Genomic DNA, 20,641 nt, shown 5'->3' with positions numbered 1-20,641 from the left:
CTCCCTGGATCCCATGTGATCTAAACTTCCAGACTAGCCTCCATGCAGGACCTTGTCAAAGGCTTTGCTAAAGTTCATATAGTCAACATCCACTGCCCTGCCCTCATCTACCCTCTTTGTTACCTCTTTGAAAAATTCTAACAGATTTGTCAGACATGATTTCCCACACACAAGCCATGCTGACCATCCCTAATCACATCTTGTCTATTTAATTGCTTGTAGATCCTGTCCCTCAGAATCCCCTCCAGTAACTTGTCCACTACTGATGTCAGACTCACTGGCCTGTAGTTCCCTGGCTTGTCTTTGCTGCCTTTCTGAAATAACGGTCATCTTCCAGTCTCATAGAACTTCCCCTGTGGCTAAAGGTGAAGAAATTATCTCTGCAATGGCCTCTATAATTCTTCCCTCACTTCCCACAATGTCTGAGGGTGCACTTGGTTAGGCCCTGGGGACTTATGTACCTTAACGCATTTTAAGGTTATCAAAAATTCTCTTTGGTAATTCATATGTCGTCCAAGACATCATAACTTATTTGCCTCAAATCCTTAGCATATGGAGTGATTTGAACTGGCTTACAGTCTAGCTTCTGTGATGGTAGAATCTCACCAACAAGCTGAGATGGATCAGCCGCTCTGCCTGAACACGGTTGTAGATGCTTTGGCCTTGCCTTTATCACACTATTGTCAAGGATCAGGGTTTTTCTTGGAGCGTCCTCTTCTCATTAGCCCAATATCATCTTGACAAGAATAGGCCACTTCCTTCTATCTTCTTAACGCAGCCCACCCCAACTCCTGCTTCAACCTGCCTACTGCCAAAACCATTGTCTTGGCAATTTCCACTCCAAGGCTCAACTCTTGCTGACCATCCTCCACATCTGAAAACATTGCTGCCCAGAATTTTTGTTTCCCATCTCCCTAATGCTAATTCTCTTGTTCAAATTCCTTCGCTTTCCCTCATCTCTGTCAATTCCTGTCGTCTTTGGATTCCCCAAACTCTGGCCTCAATCCCTTTTCTCCTTCCCCACCCACAGGTACCTTGGTCTCAGAATTTCCCTCCGAGACCCCCCCCCCCACTGCCTCTCCACCCATCTCCTGCTCTCATTAAAACTGACTTCTTTGACCTTGCCTCCCAAAGATCCTTCTTTGATTTGGCATCACTTTTAGCTTGACTGCACTTCTTGGTCATCTGGTTTCACCTTCCTATGTTTGTCCTTAGCTCTTTCTGCCATGTGATGTGCTGACAGCATTCTGTGATATTTTTCTTAGTTCAAATTTGCTAATTTGATTAAAGATTTCTCTGTTGGGCCCCCCCATCAATTACTTTCCTTTAAGTCACTGTGGATCAGATTGGGTCAGTTTGCTTCAGGCTTCTGTACTTCTTCACACCAGGAACTTCTCTTCATGTTAAGTGGACACAATGGCGTCGAGTTGTACAGCACGGAAACAGGCCCTTTGACCCACTATGCTGGCCATTGTACCTATCTATACTAATCCCACATCCCTCCGAGACCCTCCTGCCTCTCCACCCATCTCCTGCCCTCATTAAAACTGACTTCTTTGACCATGCCTCCCAGAGATCCTTCTTTGATTTGGCATCACTTTTAGCACTAATTCCATATCCCTCTATGCCTTGCTCATCCTGCCCAGATGCCTCTTAAATGTTGTTATTGTTCCTGCCTCCACCTCCTCCTCTGGCAGCTCATTCCAGATACCAGCTATGCCTTGTGTTAAAAAATTTACCCCTCAGATCCTATTTAAACCCCCTCCCTCTCTCATTAAACCTTACAAGATGCAATCAGGCCAGGACCATCTCCCAGTTTCAGACGGACACTCTCCAACACCTGCCAGACTCAATGTATGATGTTGTTCATTTCTCCAGCTGTGTGACTGAACCTTACTCCTCAGTGTATCGTGTAGAAGAAAGGTAAATAAAAGAAGCACTTTACACTGAGGGCACAGACAGAACAAGGCCCACATTCATACTTCAAAGGCATTAAATGAAAGCTCTTCATAAATGTTTAAGCAAAGTCAATGCAAATCTGACTGCTGTTCTCTTGAAAAATCACTTTGAAAGACAAGTGTATGACTTAGATGTCAAACTGATCTTTTAAAATGATTAGAAAATGTGACCTGGATTTTATTATTCTGGCAAACAGAACTCACTCATTGTAGAATACTTTCGAAGTGACTGTATTAAAATTGATTTTGCAGAAACCGTTATAGCATCCAATGTATAATCATCCCTCCATGTTAAATTATTGATTATTCAAGGTGGCTCCAGAGAAGATTTCACAATTTCCAATCAAATTTTATCATATTGCAGCTAAACTAGTTAAGCTGTTGCTCCATCGTGCTTAACAAGAAGCCATTTCTTTATTAATTTTCTTCTCCATGCTTACATTGAGGGTATAGACTGTTGGGAGACTTCCTCAAGGACACCGTTCATTCTCTTGGCCTTCAATTTTCAGAGGTAAATCATCGCTGGCTGCTTGAGTTGCTACAGAGAGGGTATTGGTAAGGTGTTGGGCAACCTTGCTTTCAGAACGCATCTTGTTTTACATAAACCCCTACTTGATCCCAAATCTATGCTGTCTCGGTTTCCCTTTAGCGTACTGGGAGCCATTCAAGTCAAGTTTACTGTCATGTGCACAAGTACAATGAGGTACAGGAAGTCCCTTTGGAAACTTGGAGGAAGGGGGGGGGGCATGGGCTTTATATCACCACGAAACCAGCAGCATTCCAACCTTGTTCAGTCTTCTGGATTAAATTCCGTGCGATAAATACAATATTAGCTTCCCAACAGGTAGCGTATCTCTTATTTATCAGAGTACCTTAACATTGTTGGTAGGTGTTTCGCAGGAGCAGAACTAGATCAAGGTTAATGGAGAGTTTATGGCATGTGATCCAACATTTGATCAAAGTTTTGAGAAACATTTTAACTCATGACAGAGAGAGAGGTAGGGCAACTTGGAAGACCACTTTCAGAGCTTAGCTTCTGGACACTTCAGGTACAGTTAGATTAATGAACGACTAATAAATGCCGGGTTTGATTCACAGTCGATGTTGCTTGATTTCAATTTGAGTTTATTGTCATGTGCGCAAGTACGGTGAGGTACAGGAACAGTGAAAAACTTGCTTGAAACAGCATCACAGGCACATAAATTCAGACAACACACAGAACATATACGTACATAAATTATACAGGACAGTGAAGAGAAAATAAAAGATAGTGCAAAACAAGACATTAGCGCCAAGATTTGTATGTTCTCCCCGTGTCCACGTGGGTTTCCTCCAGGTGCTCCGGGTTTCCTCCCACATTCCAAAGTCCTACGGGTTAGGAAGTTGTGGGCATGCCATGTTGGCGCCGGAAGTGTGGTGACACTTGCAGGCTGCCCCCAGAACACTCTATGCAAAAGATATATTTCATTGTGTGTTTCGATGTACGTGTGACTAATAAAGATATGTATCTTATCTTATCTTGAAAGTGCAATCAAGTCCATGGTAGTGCAAGAAGTGTTCCATTGCTGAGGTAGGTTTAGGGTTGTGCAGGTTGGTTCAAGAACATGATGGTTGTAGGAAAGTAGCTGTTCCTGAACCTGGTGGTGTGGGACTTCAGCCCGTACCTCCTGCCCAACAGTAGCAGTAAGAAGAGGGCATGACCTGGATTGTGGGGATCCTTGATGCTAGATGCTACCTTCTTGAGGCAGTGCCTCCTGTAGGTGACTTTCATGGTGGGACCATTGTGCCCTTGATGGACTGGGCTGTGTCCGTGACTCTCTGAGGCAGAAGGGCACAGGTTTGAATCCACTCCAGAAAGAAACACATCAGTCTGAAACTCCCAGTGCTGTACTGAGAGTTCTACAGTGTCAAAGAGGCTGACACTTTATTCAAATGAGAAATTAAACCAAGGTTCTCTCAATAACAAGTCAATAAACATTGTTCTACAGGTTGGAAAGTTTGTAGAGAAAGGTTAAGTTCTAGAGGGTTTAGAATTGAAAAGTAGGGAAGTTTTGTGAAATCTGCTATCAATCCATAAAGTCCGCACTGGGAGCACAGCATATACTGGTCACCAAACTGTAAAAAAGGATAATGAGGCATTTGTATTCTATGCCTCTGTCAATCAAAGTAAGTGTCCCCTGTGATTTCTCCATCACCTTATTGACCTGTGTTGTTTCCTTTCCTGATATTTGTCAATAGCTAATAACTCAGAAACATGCATTTCTAATTAAACATGAACACGCCTGGGAAGGTTTCCAAGGAGCCAACCAGGACACCTCAGTCAGTTGACCCCAGGTTCTGCTTGGTTCACACACACACACACACACACACACACACACACACACACACACACACACACACACACACACACACACACACACACACACACACACACAACTTGGTTCACACATGACCTCCAGTCCTGATTGTGCACCAACTGAAGCCTAAGGCCTGCCAGGCTGAGCCTCGGTAATTTTCTACAACTACAGGCCACAGCCTGGAATCCCTCACCCCCCACCCTTCCCTCCATCTATCTCCCCTCTTATCTTTCAGTCCAGAAGAAGGGAAGAAGCTGCAGAGAGTTGTGAACTCTGCCCAATACTCCATGGGCATATCCCTCCCCACCATTGAAAGAATCTACAGGAGGAGATGCCTCAAGAAGGCAACGTTCATCATCAAAGATCCCCAGCATGCAGGCCATGCCACCTTCTCACAGCTACCATCGGGTGGGATAAGACAAGATAAGATAAGATATTTATTTATTAGTCACATGTATATCGAAACACACAGTGAAATGTGTCGTTTTCTGTTACTGAGAATGTGCTGGGGGCAGCCCGCAAGTGACATCACTCTTCCGACAGAAGCCTGAAGTCCCACACCATCAGGTTCAAGAACAGCTATTTCCCTTCAACCATTCGGTTCTTGAACCAACCAGCATAACCCTAATCAATAGAGTTTAGAAACACTATGACCACTTTGATCACTTTGTACTAAAGTGGACTTTGTTTTTGCTCTAATTGTGTTCTTTCTTGAAAAAATTGTGTTTTATTTATGTTGATATTTTTCTTGTGAATGCTGCTTATCTGATGCTATGTGCCTGTGATGCTGCTGCAAGTAAGTTTTTCATTGCACCTGTGCACACATGGACTTGTGCAGATGACAACGAACTCGACATTGACTTTGACATTAACATCTCTGCTCCCTGGGGCACTGATATTGCCCTTTGTGCACTCACTGTCTCATCCAACCCCTGACCCTTGACCAAGTCCAATCCTCTTCCTTCTCTACTGAGATCCCAAGAAGCTGAATCTTCCATCAAAACCCACCGGCAGCACTGAGAAACTTGCTGTTTCCATGGAGATATATTCTGGAGGCTAAGATTGGTGGGACGAATGGCTTCATGAAAGATGTGTCTCTAATGCTGTGTGCCTGTGATCTGCTGCAAGTAAGTTTTTCATTGCACCTGCACATCCATGTATTTGTGCATATGACAATAAGCTCGACTTTGACTTTGACTTCCCTGAAAGTGATGATACAGGTAGGTGGAGTGGTGAAGAAGGCATATGGTGTGCTTGCCTTTATCAGCCGAGAGATTGAGTGCAGGAATTGGGATGCCATGTTACAGTTGTACAAATCGTTGGTTTTGCTGCACCTGGAGTATTGTGTGCAGTTCTGGTCACCACACCACAGAAAAGATATGATGAAACTGGGGAGGCTGCAGCAAAATGCACAGGAATGTTGCCTGGACTCGAGGGCTTGAGTTATAAGGAGAGATTGGAGAGGCTAGGGCTGATTTCCTTGGAACAAAGGAGGCTGAGGGGTGACCTGATAGAGATTTATAAAATTATGAAGAGCATAGATAGGGTCTTTCTCCCAGCTTTGGAAAGTCTAAAACTAGAGGACATATGTTTAAAGTCAGAGGGGAAAAATTTAAAGATTCAGACTCAGATTCAGATTAGTTTGTTGTCACATACACCAGGGTGCAATGAAATTCCTTGCTCGTGTGAGGCTCACAGAGTAAACAGTGCATGTGGAAATAATGAACACAACAAAAAATACAGTGCCAATCGCAAAACAACAGAATGGTCCAAAGTACAGTAGTGCATACTGGGGTAGTGCAAAACTAAATGTTAAAGTGACAATAGTGGAAGAGGTAGAATTAAGAATGTGAGAATGTGGCAGCACCACCGAAAAGGGGATGTGAAGGAGGTGATTGCATCAGAAGTCTGATAACAGTGGGGAAGGAGCTGTTCTTAACCTGAGGGGCAAGTTTTTCACACAGAGGGTGGTGCGTATATGGAACGAGCTGTCAGAGGAAGTGGTTGAGGCAGGAACAATTACAAAGTTTAAAAGGCATTTGGACAGTTACACGGATAAGAAAACTCAGAGGGATATGAGCATAATATGGGCAAATGGGATTAGTGTAAACAGGAATCTTGGTCACCATGGACTAGTTGGATCAAAGGGCCTATTTCCATGCTGTATTACTCGATGAATCTATGCATTATATAGTAAGTTATTAGAATCTGACTTTGCGGGGAAAGTCAGTGCGTACATTTATATCTGACTTTTCTTTTTCCATGGTAAATATAAGTGGAACTGAAGCAAATTACAACATTTCAACTGCTTTCTCACCTTGGGAGTCAATCAATAAATTGGAGTTTGTAAATGTAGAGGTGCAGGAATATGAACAAACCACACTGAAGAAATACTTTAAGGAAGAGGGTTAATGACACATGCAAAAAAATAAGATTAATCATGCAAAGAAAAGTTCTTATCTGTCTCAAGTTTGAATCTTTTGATCTGTCTGGTTTTAAAGATACCAGGGACTGTCGTCAAGCAGAAGATCCTACTTCAATATTCAGCTGATCCAATGGTGTTGCAACTTTGGAATTGGAATTGGTTTATTATTGTCACTTGTACTGAGGTACAGTGAAAAACTTGTCTTGCATACCGTTCATACAGATCAATTTATAACACAATGCATTGATATAGTACAAGGTAAAACAATACAGAATGCAGAATAAAGTGTCACAGCTTCAGAGAACATGCAGTGCAGGTACACAATAAGGTGCAAGGTCATAACGAAGCAGATTGTGAGGTCAAGAGTCCATCTTATCGTACTAGGGAATCGTTCAATTGTCTTATAACTGCGGGATGGAAGCTGTCCTTGAGCCTGGTGGTATGTGTGTTCAGGCTTTTGTATCTTCCGCCCGATGGGAGGGGGCAGTTTATCCAGGGTGTGTGACGGGTACTTGATTATGTTGGCTGCTTTACTGAGGCAGCGAGAGGTGTAGACAAACGTTCAATAGTCTTATAACAGCGGGGTGGACCAATATAGACAGGATTTTCTAGAGAGCATCTATAGAAGGAGATGATAACTCTATGCTATAAGTGTCTAACTCGGCTGTGCTATTTCAAGTATCTAACATAATTTTCAGCTGGCGAGAAGAGGTAAAAGAGATGTATAACATTTTAATAAGCTGTAAGTATGTGTAATCCTTGTACAAAGATAGCATGATTGTAAAGGTGGTTTTGTTTAATGAAGCTAATTAATTTTTTTTGAAGAGGTAACTAATGAGGTAGTTGAGAGAACGTGAGTGGATGTTGTTTATATAAATTCTCAGAAGGTTCCATGCAAGAGATGTAGATAAATGAGAGCACATGGATTGCAGCTAAACTTGTCGATGGGGTAGAAATTTGGACAAGGAAATACGGCGTGTCCCTGTTGACCATCACCAATTTTTATAGATGCACCATTGAAAGAATCTTATCCAGTTGCCTCACAGCTTGGTACAGCAACTGCTCTGCCCAAGACCGTAAGACATTGCAGAGAGTTGTGGACACAGCTCAGTCCATCACGAAAACCAACCTCCCTTCCATGGACTCTGTCAACACTTCCCTCCACCTCAGAAAAGCAGCCAACATAATCAAAGGTCCCACGTGTTCTCTCTTCTCCCCCCTCCCATCGGGCAGAAGGTGCAAAAGCTTGAAAACATGCACCACCAGGCTCAAGGACAGCTTCTATCCCGCTGTTATAAGAATCTCGAATGGACCTCTTGTACATTAGTGATGAACTCTTGACTTCACAATCTACCTCGTCATGGTCTTTGCACCGTATTGTCCACTTGCACTGCACTTTCTTTGTGACTGTAACTGTAACACTACACCCTGTTATCACTTTTCCCCTCATACTACCTCGATGTACTTATGTTGTGAAGTGATCTATATGGATGGCATGAAAAACTAAGTTTTTCACTGTACCTCAGTACATGTGACAATGATAAACCAATGTTTATACCAATATCAAGGGAGTTCACTTCAGCTGTCCTGATGGCAGTCTACATCCCACCACAGACGGACATGAAGCCTGCACTCAATGAGCTAGTCAACAACCTTGAGACAGGATACCCTGAGGCCCTCTTCATTATCGCAGGTGACTTCAACCAGGCCAACCTCAAGAACGTGTTACCAAAACACTATCAGCATGTCTCCTGCTCCACCAGGGGTGCCAACACCCTTGACCACTGCTGTACAACCATCGAAGATTCCTTCCGAGCCACCCCTTGTCCTCACTTTGGGAAATCAGGCCACCAGGCTGTGGTCCTCCTCCCTGCATACAAACAGAAACTGAAACGGGAGGATCCGGTACGGAGAGTCGTGCAGTGCTGGTCTGAGGAAAGAAATGAGCTCCTACGTGACTGCTTTGAGACAGTGGACTGGTCCATGTTCAAAGACTCAGCTGCCAGCTTGATGACCATGACACCATAATCAGAGACTTTATCAGCAAGTGTGTGGAGGACTGTGTACCAAAGAGGACAATACGGGTGTTCCCAAACAGGAAACCATGGATGAACCAGGAGATCCACTCCCTACTGAAGTCGAGGACTGCTGCACACAAATCTGGTGATCCTGATCTGTACAAGAAATTGAGATATGACCTTCAGAAAGCTATCAGGGATGCCAAGAGGCAATACCGACTCAAAATAGAGTCCCAGACCAGCCGTCAGTTATGGCAGGGCTTACACACCATAACAGGCTACAAGATGAAGACAGGTTGCATAGTCAACAACAGCGCATCCTTTCCTAATGAACTTAATACATTCTATGTGCATTTTGAACACAAGGGAAGTGGATTGTCACCACCCACCCTGACAGCCTCCAATGCAACTCATGACTGTGTGGCCAGATTCTGCTCTAACTCCATTTCCAAGTTTGCAGATGATACCACCGTTGTAGGCCGTATCTCAAACAGTGATTAGTCGGAGTACAGGAAGGAGATAGAGAGCTTAGTGGAATGATGTCATGACAACAACCTTTCCCTCAATGACAACAGAACAAAAGAGCTGGTCATTGACTTCCAGGAAAGGGGGCGGTGTACATGCACCTTTTACCTCTCACTGTCTTGGTGAAGCAGCCAGCATAATCAAAGACTCCACCCACCCAGGACATTCTCTCTTCTCTCCTCTTCCATCGGGTAGAAGATACAGGAGCCCGAGGGCACATACTACCAGACTTAAGGACAGCTTCTAACCCATGGTGATAAGAATATTGAACAGTTCCCTTATACAATGAGATGGACTATGACCTCACGATCTACCTTGTTATGACCTTGCACCTTATTGCACTGCACTTTCTCTGTAGCTGTGACACTTTACTCTGTACTGATATTGTTTTTACCTGTACTACATCAATGCACTTTGTACTAACTCAATGTAACTGCACTGTGTAATGAATTGACCTGTATGCAAGACAAATTTTTCACTGTACCTCGGTACAAGTGACAATAATAAACCAATACCAATACCAATATCAAATAGGAGACAAAAAATGTGGGTAACTCTATGCTGTCAAGATCTTGATCATCTTAAACAGCTCATTTAAATCACCTTTACTTGAGTGAATAGAAGTCCAGCCTGATAGGAACCAAACACCTCAAAGTCAAAGTCAAAGTCGAGATTATTCATAAATGCACAAGTCCATGTGTGCACGGGTGCAATGAAAAACTTACCTGCAGCAGCATCACAGGCACATAGCATTAGAGACACAACTTTCACAAGAAAAACATACATTAAACATAAATTATACAAAATTATACAAGAAAGAACACAATTAAGACAAAAAAAAGTTCATTTTAGTGCAAGGTGGTCAAAGTGGTCATAGTGTTGCTATACTGAAGTAATGATTAGGGTTGTGCAGGTTGGTTCAAGAACGGAATGGTTGAAGGGAAGTAGCTGTTCTTGAACCTGGTGGTGTGGGACTTCAGGCTTCTGTACCTCCTGCCCGATGGTAGCTGCAAGAAGATGGCATGGCCTGGATGGTGGGGATCTTTGATGATAGATGTTGCCTTCCTGAGGCACCATTTCATGTAGATACTACCAATGGTGGGGAGGGATGTGCCCATGATGTTTTGGGCTGAGTCCACTACTCGCTGCAGCTTCTTACATTCCTGTGCCTTCATATTGCCGTACCAGACCGTGAAGCAACCAATCAGGTTACTTTCAACAGGATCTGTACCTAATGGAATTTATCTGCCCAAGTCTGTGACATTGCCACAAAACTTTGAACCATAGAACCATAGAACACTAAAGCACAGAAAACAGGACATTTGGCCCTTCTAGTATGTGCTGAAACTTTATCCCACTAGTCCCTTTGACCTGCACCCAGTCCATAACCCTCCAGACCTCTCCCATCCATGTATCTAACCAATTTATTCTTAAAACTTAAGAGTGAGCCCGCATTTACCACGTCAGATGGCGGCTCGTTCCACACTCCCACCACTCTCTGAATGAAGAAGTTCCTCCTAATGTTCCCCCTAAACCTTTCCCCTTTCACCCTAAAGCCATGTCCTCTCGTACTTATCTCTCCTAATCTAGGTGGAAAGAGCCTACTCGCATGAACTCTGTCTATACCCCTCATAATTTTGTAAACCTTTATCAAATCTCCCCTCATTCTTCTACGCTCCAAGGACTAAAGTCCTATCCTGTTCAATCTTTCCCTGTTACTCAACTCCTGAAGACCCGGCAACATTCTAGTAAATAAGAATCTAGTAAGTAAGAAGTTACTCGATCTTTCTCCCCACATTGCTGCATCTCCCTTCCAACAAGCTTCCCGCTGGAATTGGACAAATCTTCAGGATGAAAGGGAAATCGTTCAACCTACGATGCCTCCACTCCAGAACCAAGGTCACTACAACCTCAGTTATTGAGCTGTACTATGTAGATGACACTAGTGTATGTACATGCTTGGATGTATCATCAAGTTGTTCCATAGAACCATAGAACCATAGAACAATACAGCACAATAAAGGCCCTTCGGCCCACCATGTTGTGCCAACCTTTAAACCACGCCTAAGACTATCTAACCCCTTCCTCCCACATATCCCTCTATTTTAAATTCCTCCGTATACTTATCTAACAATCTCTTGAACTTGACCAACATATCAGCCTCCACCACCACCCCAGGCAGCGCATTCCGTAGCTCAACCACTCTCTGGGTAAAAAACGTTCCTCTGATATCTTCCTTGAACTTCCCACTCATCACTGTAAAGCCATGCCCTCTTGTATTGAGTATTGGTGCCCTGGGAAAGAGGCACTGGCTGTCTCTCTATTCCTCTTAATATTTTGTACACCTCTATCAAGTCTCCTCTCATCCTCCTTCTCTCCAATGAGTAAAGCCCTAGCTCCTTTAGTCTCTCTTCATAATCCATACTCTCTAATCCAGGCAGCATCCTGGTAAATCTCCTCTGCACTCTTTCCAATGCCTCCACATCCTTCCTATAATGAGGCGACCAAAACTGGACACCAAGTGTGGTCTAACCAGAGTTTTGTAGAGCTGCCTTTATTGTTCAATGAAGAGTAGGACAGAACAGGGCTTTATTTTAGCAATCAAAGGTCCTCCAGCAAAGTTCCCACACTTTACAGCACTATTCTCAGATAATAAGAGATCTTTGGGTCCAAGTTCATAGCTTACTGGGAGCAGAAGAGGTCTTCCCTCTCCAAAGCTTCATAATGGGGCAACCATAATTGCACACAATACACCAAGCGTGGCCTAACCAAAATTTTATACACCTACAATGTGACTTCCTGACTCTTATACTCAATGCCCCAACTAATAAAGGCAAGCATTCGTATACCTTCTTTACCACCCCATCTATTTGCATGGCCATTTTCAGTAAGCTATGAACTTGGACCCAAAGATCCCTTATTATCTGAGAATAGTGCTGTAAGGTGTGGGAAATTTGCTGGAGGACCTTTGATTTGAGAGTGGTGGGTGCCTGGAATGGGATGCCAGGGGGAAGGGTAGAAATAGAAATTTGTTAGGAGTTTGAGGAGATTCGGTACGTCACCAAAGACTCTTACAAATTTCTATAGATGTACGGTGGAGGGCATTCTGACTGGTTGCAACACAGCCAAGTATGGAGCCTCCAATGCACAACAATCCATGAACCCATGAACACTACCCCATTATTCCTTTTTTTTTGCACTATTTATTTATTTTTGTAATTTATAGATTTTTATATCTTTGCACTGTACTGCTGCCGCAAAACAACACATTTCACATCATATGTTAGTGATAATAAATCTGATTCTGATACAATAGTGGTGTTTAAGAGGCTGTTAGACTCTTGAATATGTAGGGAATGGAAGGATGTGGATCACGTGCAGGCAGAAGAAATTTAGTTTAATTCTGTATCATGTTCAGCACAGACATCGTGGGCTGAAGGGCCTGTTCCTGTGCTGTGTTGTTCTATATTCTGTGTTCTTGGACTACCTACAACAGGGACCTCAAGGTGCTGGGGTGATATCACCAGTGCGGTCTCTGCAAAACTCTCCAAATCCTCTGGAAGGATAAGTGAACCCATGTCAGAGTCCTCTCCCAGGTCAATATCCCCAGTATTGAGGCTCTAATTATACTCAGTCAGCAGGCTACATTTCTTGCATGTCTGACACCAGACTTCCAAGACAAACACCTTACTGTGAACTCTGTCATGGGAAGAGATTACAGGGGAAATCATTCAAGGATGCTATTGAAGCTTCCTTGGTATTGTGTCACATCCCCACCAAACCATGGGAATCCCTGGCCCATTACCACTCAAAATGGAGAAGGACCATTTGGAATAGTAATGAGAACCCCAGCTAAATTCTGGATGCAATTGGGCAGCATCATGGCACAGCTAGCAGAGCCACTGTCTCACAGCACTGGAGACCCAGGTTCAATCCTGACCTCGGGTGCTGTCTGTGTGGAGTTTGTACATTTTCCTTGTGACCACACGGGTCTTCTCTGGGTGGTCCAGTTTCTTCCCACATCCCAAAGACCTGCAGGTTGGTAGGTTAATTGTCCACTGTGAATTGTCCCTGTGTGTCAGTGAGCAGTAGAATCTGGGAAGAACTGATAAGAACATGGGGAGAATGAAAAATGGGATTAACGTAGGATTAGTGTAAATGGGTGATTGATGGTCGGCATGGACTCAGTGGGTCAAAAGGTCTGATCCTGTGCTGTATCACTCTGTGAATCTCTGTCTCAGTAACTCTGTTCATCAGGAGTACAAGCATAAATGAAGGAAAGAGCACATTATCTCCCAAGTCACACACCTGCCCACTCCATCAAGCACTGAAATTAGATTAGATTAGTTTATTGTCGTGTACACCAGGGTGCAATGAAATTCCTTGTTCACATGAAGCTCACAGAGTAAACAGTGTACATGTTAATAATAAATACAGTGGTGAGCACAAAACAACAGAATAGTGCCAAGACTGCAGTGCAATCTGAGGTAGTGTAAAAAGAAATGCTGAAGTAACAATAACAGAATAACCAAGAGAGGTAGAGTTAAGAGTTCGAGAATGTGGCAGCTCCACTGGGAGGGGGATGTGAAAAAGGTGATTGGTTCAGAAGTATTGGTATTGGTATTGGTTTATTACTGTCACCTGTACCGAAGTGCAATGAAAAACTTGCCTTGCATACCGATCATACAGATCAATTCATTACACACTGCACTGAGGTAGTACAGGGTAAAAGCAATAACAGAATACAGAGTGAAGTGTCACAGCTACAGGGAAGTGCATTGCAGGTGGACAATAAGGTGCAAGGTCAAACAAGGTAGATTGTGAGGTCAAGAGTCCATCTCATTGTCTCATCGTCTGACAGCAGTGGGGAAGAAGCTGTTCTTAAATCTGAGCATTCAGGCTTTCAAGTTCCTGTATCTTCTCCCAGAAGGTAGAAGAGAGAAAAAGGAATGGCCAGGGTGGCAGGCATCCTTGACAAAACCGTTAGCCTTTCTGAAGCAATGCACTGCGAAGATGGACTGGGTGGAAGGAGGTGACGAGCCTGTGATGGACTGGGCAGTGTTTACCGCTCTCTGCAGGTCCTGATGGTCCAGTGCAGAGCAGTTGCCATACTGGGCTGAGATGCAACCCGTCAGATGCACCTGTAGAAGTGAGAATCCTCGAAGCTTCATCGACAGCAGGATCTACAAGACCCACATCAGCCACCCTTCGAACCCATGGAACTGGAGTAGCGGCAAGTCATCCTTGACCCTGAGGAACTGCCTGAGGAGGAGGAGGAATAAGGAGGAGTGTAGTCAAAGGCTCGTCAGCCCTTTGATATCACGCACAGCGAGGAACTGCTAATGTTATCAGTCACAAACTCATCTTTCCACAGGGAACTGGAGAAGCCTGTTGCAAGCCTTATAGATTGGAGTAAATTGCTTTTATTACTGAGATGAGCCACTTCTCCTTGCTGCTTGCTGTTTCCTGTTAACAATAAATAATATAATATATATAACCCACAGAACTTCCCCCTCACATTCTAATCTCATCCTAATTCTAGCATGTGTTTGTGTCTTCAGGGCATTTCTCTCATCTGATTATTAAACTATTACTCTCAACAATGCTGGGCTTTCTTAACTGAGTGCAATGTGTTCTTTTCATATCGTTGTTTATTCTCTTTTATGAAGTTATTCTCCTTCCTATAAATCCATGAAAAATGATGCTTTCTCTTGCCAAAGTAAAGGCTATGCATTTATTACGAAACTCTGAATCTTTTGTGCGGCTGATGTGAGTTATGTCTTTGGGTTGGAATGCCCCTCTCAGGAGCATTGACCTGAATCTTGCACTCAGTTTTACCGAGGTCACTGAATACACGGAGGTGAATATGACTGGCGGCCAACACCCTTGCATGTATATTCATAGAGTCACGCAGCATGTAAATAGACCCTTCAGCCCAATGAGTCCTTGTTGATCATCAACCAGCACTTTACATCAATCCCCCACTTAGTTTATTCTCCCTACATTCTCGGCAACTGTCCTCAGATTCTACCGTGCACCCACACATTAAGGGGAATTTATAGGGGACAATTTACCTCCCAACCCATACGTCTTTGGGATGTGGGAGGAAACTGAAGCACCTGGAAGAAACCCATATAATTACAGAGAGAATGTGCAAACTGCTCACGGACCGCGCCAGTGGTCAGGATTGAACCTGGGTCTTTATTAGCTGTGTCACTGTGTTTAGCACCAGTAACAGATGACAAATTCAAGAAACTCAACACTATACAGGTCGTAGCGACCCGCTTGAGAGGCACTCCACTCACAATCATTCACTCTCTACACCACCGACGCACAGTAGCAATGGTTTGTACCATCTATGACTTGGATGAAGATGTGGAAGGGTGGGTTAGTAAGTTTGCTGATGATACAAAGGCTGGTGGTGTAGTGGATAGTGTAGAAGGTTACTGTAGGTGCCAAGAGGATATTGATAGGATGCAGACCTGGGCTGAGAAGTGGCAGATGGAGTTCAACCCAGAAAAGTGTGAAGTGATACACTTCGGGAGGTCGAATTTGAAGACAGAATACAAGGTTAATGGTAGGACTCTTAGCAGTGTGGAGGAACAGAGGGATCTTGGGATCCACGTCCATAGATCCCTCAAGGTTGCCGCGCAGGTCTACAGGGTTGTTATGAAGGAGTATGGAGTGTTGGCCTTCATTGGTCGGAGTATTGAGTTCAAGAGCCACGAGATAATGTTGCAGCTCTAAAGAATTCTGGTTAGACCACATGTAGAGTATTGTGTTCATTTCTGGTCACCTCATTATAGAAAGGATGTGGAAGCTTTAGAGAGGGTGCAGAGGAGATTTACCAGGATGCTGCCTGCATTGGAGAGCATATCTTATGAGGATAGGTTGAGTGAGCTAGGGCTTTCCTCTTTGGAGAGAAGGAGGATGAGAGGTGACTTGATAGAGGTGTACAAGATGACAAGAGCCATAGACTGAGTGGACAGTCAGAGACTTTTCCCAGGGCGAAAATTGTTGACGCAACAGGGTATAATTTTAAGGTGTTTGGAGGAAGGTATTATGAGAATATCAGAGGTAAGTTTTTTTACACAGAGAGTTGTGGGTGCGTGGAACGCACTGTCAGCAGAGGTTGTGGGGGCAGATACATTAGGGACATTTAAGAAACTGTTGGATAGACACATGAATGTTAGAGAAATGGAGGGGTATGTGGGAGGGAAGGGTTAGATAGATCTTAGAGCAGGATAAAATGTCGGCACAACATTGTGGGCTGAAGGGCCTGTACTGTGCTGTAATGTTCTATGTTCTATATTCTACAGGATGCACTGCAGCAACTCACCAAGACTTACCTTCCAAACCCACTAGCTCTACCAACTTAGGGCAGCAAAGGAACAGGGAACACCACCACCAGGAAGTTTCCCTCCAAGCCACACAACATCCTGACTTGGAAATGTATTGCTGTTCCTTCATTGTCTCTGGGTCAGGATCCTGGAACTCACTCTCTAACAGCATTGTAGGTATGCCCACACCTCAAGATCTGCAGCGGTTCAAGAAGGCAGCTCACCACAACTTTCTCAAGGGCAATGAGGGATGGGCAATTAAATGCTGGCTCAGCCTGTGAAGTCCACATTACTTGTTCTATCAGGAAACAATTGAACAGCAGATTGGAAGAGGAGGTGGGGAAAGGGAGATGATCTGAGCAGACCCTATCTCTTTTTAGCCCTCTGCCAATTATTTCACGTGTGGTACAGTGGTAAACAAGCCCCAGAATTCTCAGGCAGGGCTTGGAGGGAGAAAGGCTTTTGGCTCAATTGTCTTAATCAAAATATCAACATGCATTTGTAAAACACCTTTAACCCTTTGGAAGACATGTCCCTCAGGGAAAATTGCCAAACAAAATTTGGTGCAGAGATATCACATGGAAGAGAGGTTTAGAGCGGTATAGGATCCTGGCAATTGAAAGCATGCCCAACATTTATGGAGAGGCTAAAAGTGTAGTGATGAAAGAGGTCAAAGTTGGAAGGGTGAAATGATCTAGAGAGTTGAAGAGCTACAGAGAAAGTCAGCTCAACAAGTAAGCTGCTGCTCCTTCAGTTAACAATCTGAAGTTCATCATTCTCCACATTACAGCACTCCCTCGGATTACATTTCAAATTGGGTATGGGAAGGTAGGTTTTCTCACTGGTTAAGTCTCTGTTGTAATGTGGAAAATACAGATGATCTGGTCATTTTTTCATTTGAGAATGTTGGAACTTGCTTTACAAAAATTGGTCATCTCATTACTTACACTGCAAGCCTAAATTTCAAAAGTAATTTATTGATTGTAAAGAGCTTTTGAGAAGCCCAAGGGTATGGAACATAACCAGTTCTTTTAAGATTGAAGTTACACAAAACATCTTAAATGATTTTATTCTTGCTCAGTTTCTTCTACTTAACCCTTTCTTCCTGAGTTGTGTTCACTCTTTGATGGGCTGCAGTTCCAAATGTACTTGTAAGTGTGTGAAGAAGTGTTTGATAATTCCAGATTACAGTTATCTTCTCCACAAAAATGTTTTTGCTCACTTCTCTCATTATCTTTTTCTCAAGACACTGAACCTTTATCTCCCTGGTCTCTCCCTTACATGGTGCACTAGCCAGCAATGACCTTGTCCACTTCGATCAAATCTCCCTTCAACCTTCCTTGTCCCAAGGACAACAAACTCTCACTTCTTCAGTGCGACCCTGGAGCTGAAACCTCTTGAACCTGCAATGACTCTGGTAAATCTTTTCTTCATCTGCGCTGGAGCTTTCACATCATTCCTGATGTCTGGTGACCAGAATTGGATGCAATCCCCCAGATGTGGCCTCAGTTCTACAAATGTTCAAAATAACCACCCTGCCTTTGTACTCTATATGCCTACATGTTTAAGAAGCCAGTTTAGAGCTTGGGTTGCCCAGCTGCTTGGTCAAAGAGGACCATGACTCTTCTGTATCATACAGCTGACTAGTACCTTCAGTGAGAGAGATTGAATTTCACTGGATCTGATGTTCTGAAATATCTCATCACAACTGGAATACAGTAACTTACTTTTGCTTTTTGTCTCCAAGTTATTGGTAAATTGGTAAATTGGTTTATTATTGTCACATGTACTGAAGTACAGTGGAAAACTTGTTTTGCATGCCATCCATACAGATTATTTCACCACAACAGTGCATTTAAGGTAGTACAAGGGAAAACAATAACAGAATGTAGAATAAAGTATTACAGTTATAGAGAAAGTGCAGTGCAGGCAGACAATAAGGTGCAAGGTCATAACGAGGTAGGTTGTGAGATCAAGAGTCCATCTTATCGTACCAGGGAACTTTCAGTAGTCTTATAACAGCAGGATAGAATCTGTCCTTGAACCTGGTGGTACGTGCTTTCAGGCTTTTGTATGAGTAAATGTATTGTATTAGATATTAGTAAATAATGGTAATAATTATCAAGTTTATTAACAATAAAATGGAGTGTTTGTTCCCTCTAAATCTCTAACTTCGTCCAATGATATACTTTTAAAAAAGCATTTATTTTCAGGAGGAAAAACACTATGATGCTGGAGGAACTCAACAGGCCAGGCATCATCTGTGGAGAAAAGTAGGTGGTCAACATTTTGGGTCAGGACCCTTCTTCAGGACTGAACATTTTCAGGATGAAGGTATCACCTGAAAAGCAATTATGTCTCTTTGAGAAGGTTGTGGTGGGCCACTTTCTTGAAGCACTGCAATCCTTGTGGTGAAGGTTGCTCCCACGGAGCTGTTGGGTAGGAAGTTCTGGGATTTAGAACAAGGGGGCGTTGAAGGAACAACAATACATTTCCAAATTGAGATTTCATGTGACCTGAAGGGGAACCTGCAGGTGGTGGCGTTTCCATGCCTCCACTGCCCTTGTGGTTCTTGGTGCTGGAGGTCGTATGTTTTGGGAGGTGCTGTTAGAGTAGCTGTAATGCACTTTGTAGGTGGTGTACACTGCAGCCATTGTGTATCAGTGATGGAGGGACTGAATTCTAAGATAAGATAAGATAAGATCTTTATTAGTCACACATACATTGAAACACTCAGTGAAATACATCTTTTGCGTAGAGAGCTCTGGGGGCAGCCCGCAAGTGTTGCCACACTTCCAGTGCCAACATAGCATGCCCACAGCTTCCTAACCCGTACGTCTTTGGAATGTGGGAGGAAACCAGAGCACCCGGAGGAAACCCACGCAGACACGGAGAGAATGTACAAACTCCTTACAGACAGTGGCCGGAATTGAACCTGGGTCGCTGGCGCTGTAATAGCATTACTCTAACCGCTACACTACCGTGCCTGCTCGTCAAACAGGCTGCTTTGTCCTGGAGGGTGTCGAGCTTCTCAAGTGCTGTTGGAGTTGCATTTATCCAGGCAAGTGGAGGGTGTATCCTCACACCCCTCATTTGTGCCTTGCAGATAATGGAAGGCTCTACCTTGTCAAAAGATCAGTCACCCACCACAGGATACCCACCCTATGAACACCAATCAAAGTCACAACATTTATGTCGGTGGTTCACTTGAGTTTTTAGTCAATGGTGACACCCAAGATATTGATAGTGGGGGAATTAGTGATTAGATAAGATAAGTTAAGATATCTTTATTAGTCACATGTACATCGAAACACACAGCGAGATGCATCTTTTGCATCCAGTGTTCTGGGGGTAGCCCGCAAGTGTTGCCACGCTTCTGGCGCCAACGTAGCATGCCCACAGTTTCCTAACCCGTACGTCTTTGGAATGTGGGAGGAAGCCAGAGCACCCGGAGGAAACCCACACAGACACGGGGAGAACGTACAAACTCCTTACGGACAGTGGCCGGAATTGAACCCGGGTCGCTGGCGCTGTAATAGCATTACGCTAATTGCTACACTACCGTGCCGGTGACTGTGAAGGGCTGGTGGTTAATCCCTCTTGCTGGAGGTGGTCACTGCCTGAATGTTGTCCAGGTCTTGCTGCATGAAAGAATGGATAGTGTCATTTTCTGAGGAGCTGTGAATGAAATTGAGCATTGTGCAACATTCCCACTTCTGAGCTAATGATGGAAAGGAGGTCATTGATGAAGCAGCTGAAGATAGCTGGACCATGGACACTGACCTGAGGAACTCCTGCAGCGATGTCCTGGGGTTGAGATGATGATCTCCAACCACCACAATCTTCCATGATATATTACTCCAACTATTGGAGTATTAATTCTAAATCCACATTGGGTTAATTTGATTCCATTGCACAGAAACACCTTTGAAACACCTAACCCTGTACCCAAGGCAATCTAACTCAGAATTTCAGCTGCTATCATTTTCAGCTGAACTTTGGCAAACTACACAATGTC

The sequence above is a fragment of the Pristis pectinata genome, chromosome 3, assembly GCF_009764475.1.
Source record: "Pristis pectinata isolate sPriPec2 chromosome 3, sPriPec2.1.pri, whole genome shotgun sequence".
Lineage (NCBI taxonomy): Eukaryota > Metazoa > Chordata > Chondrichthyes > Rhinopristiformes > Pristidae > Pristis > Pristis pectinata.
Note: the sequence above shows the minus strand (reverse complement) of the source record.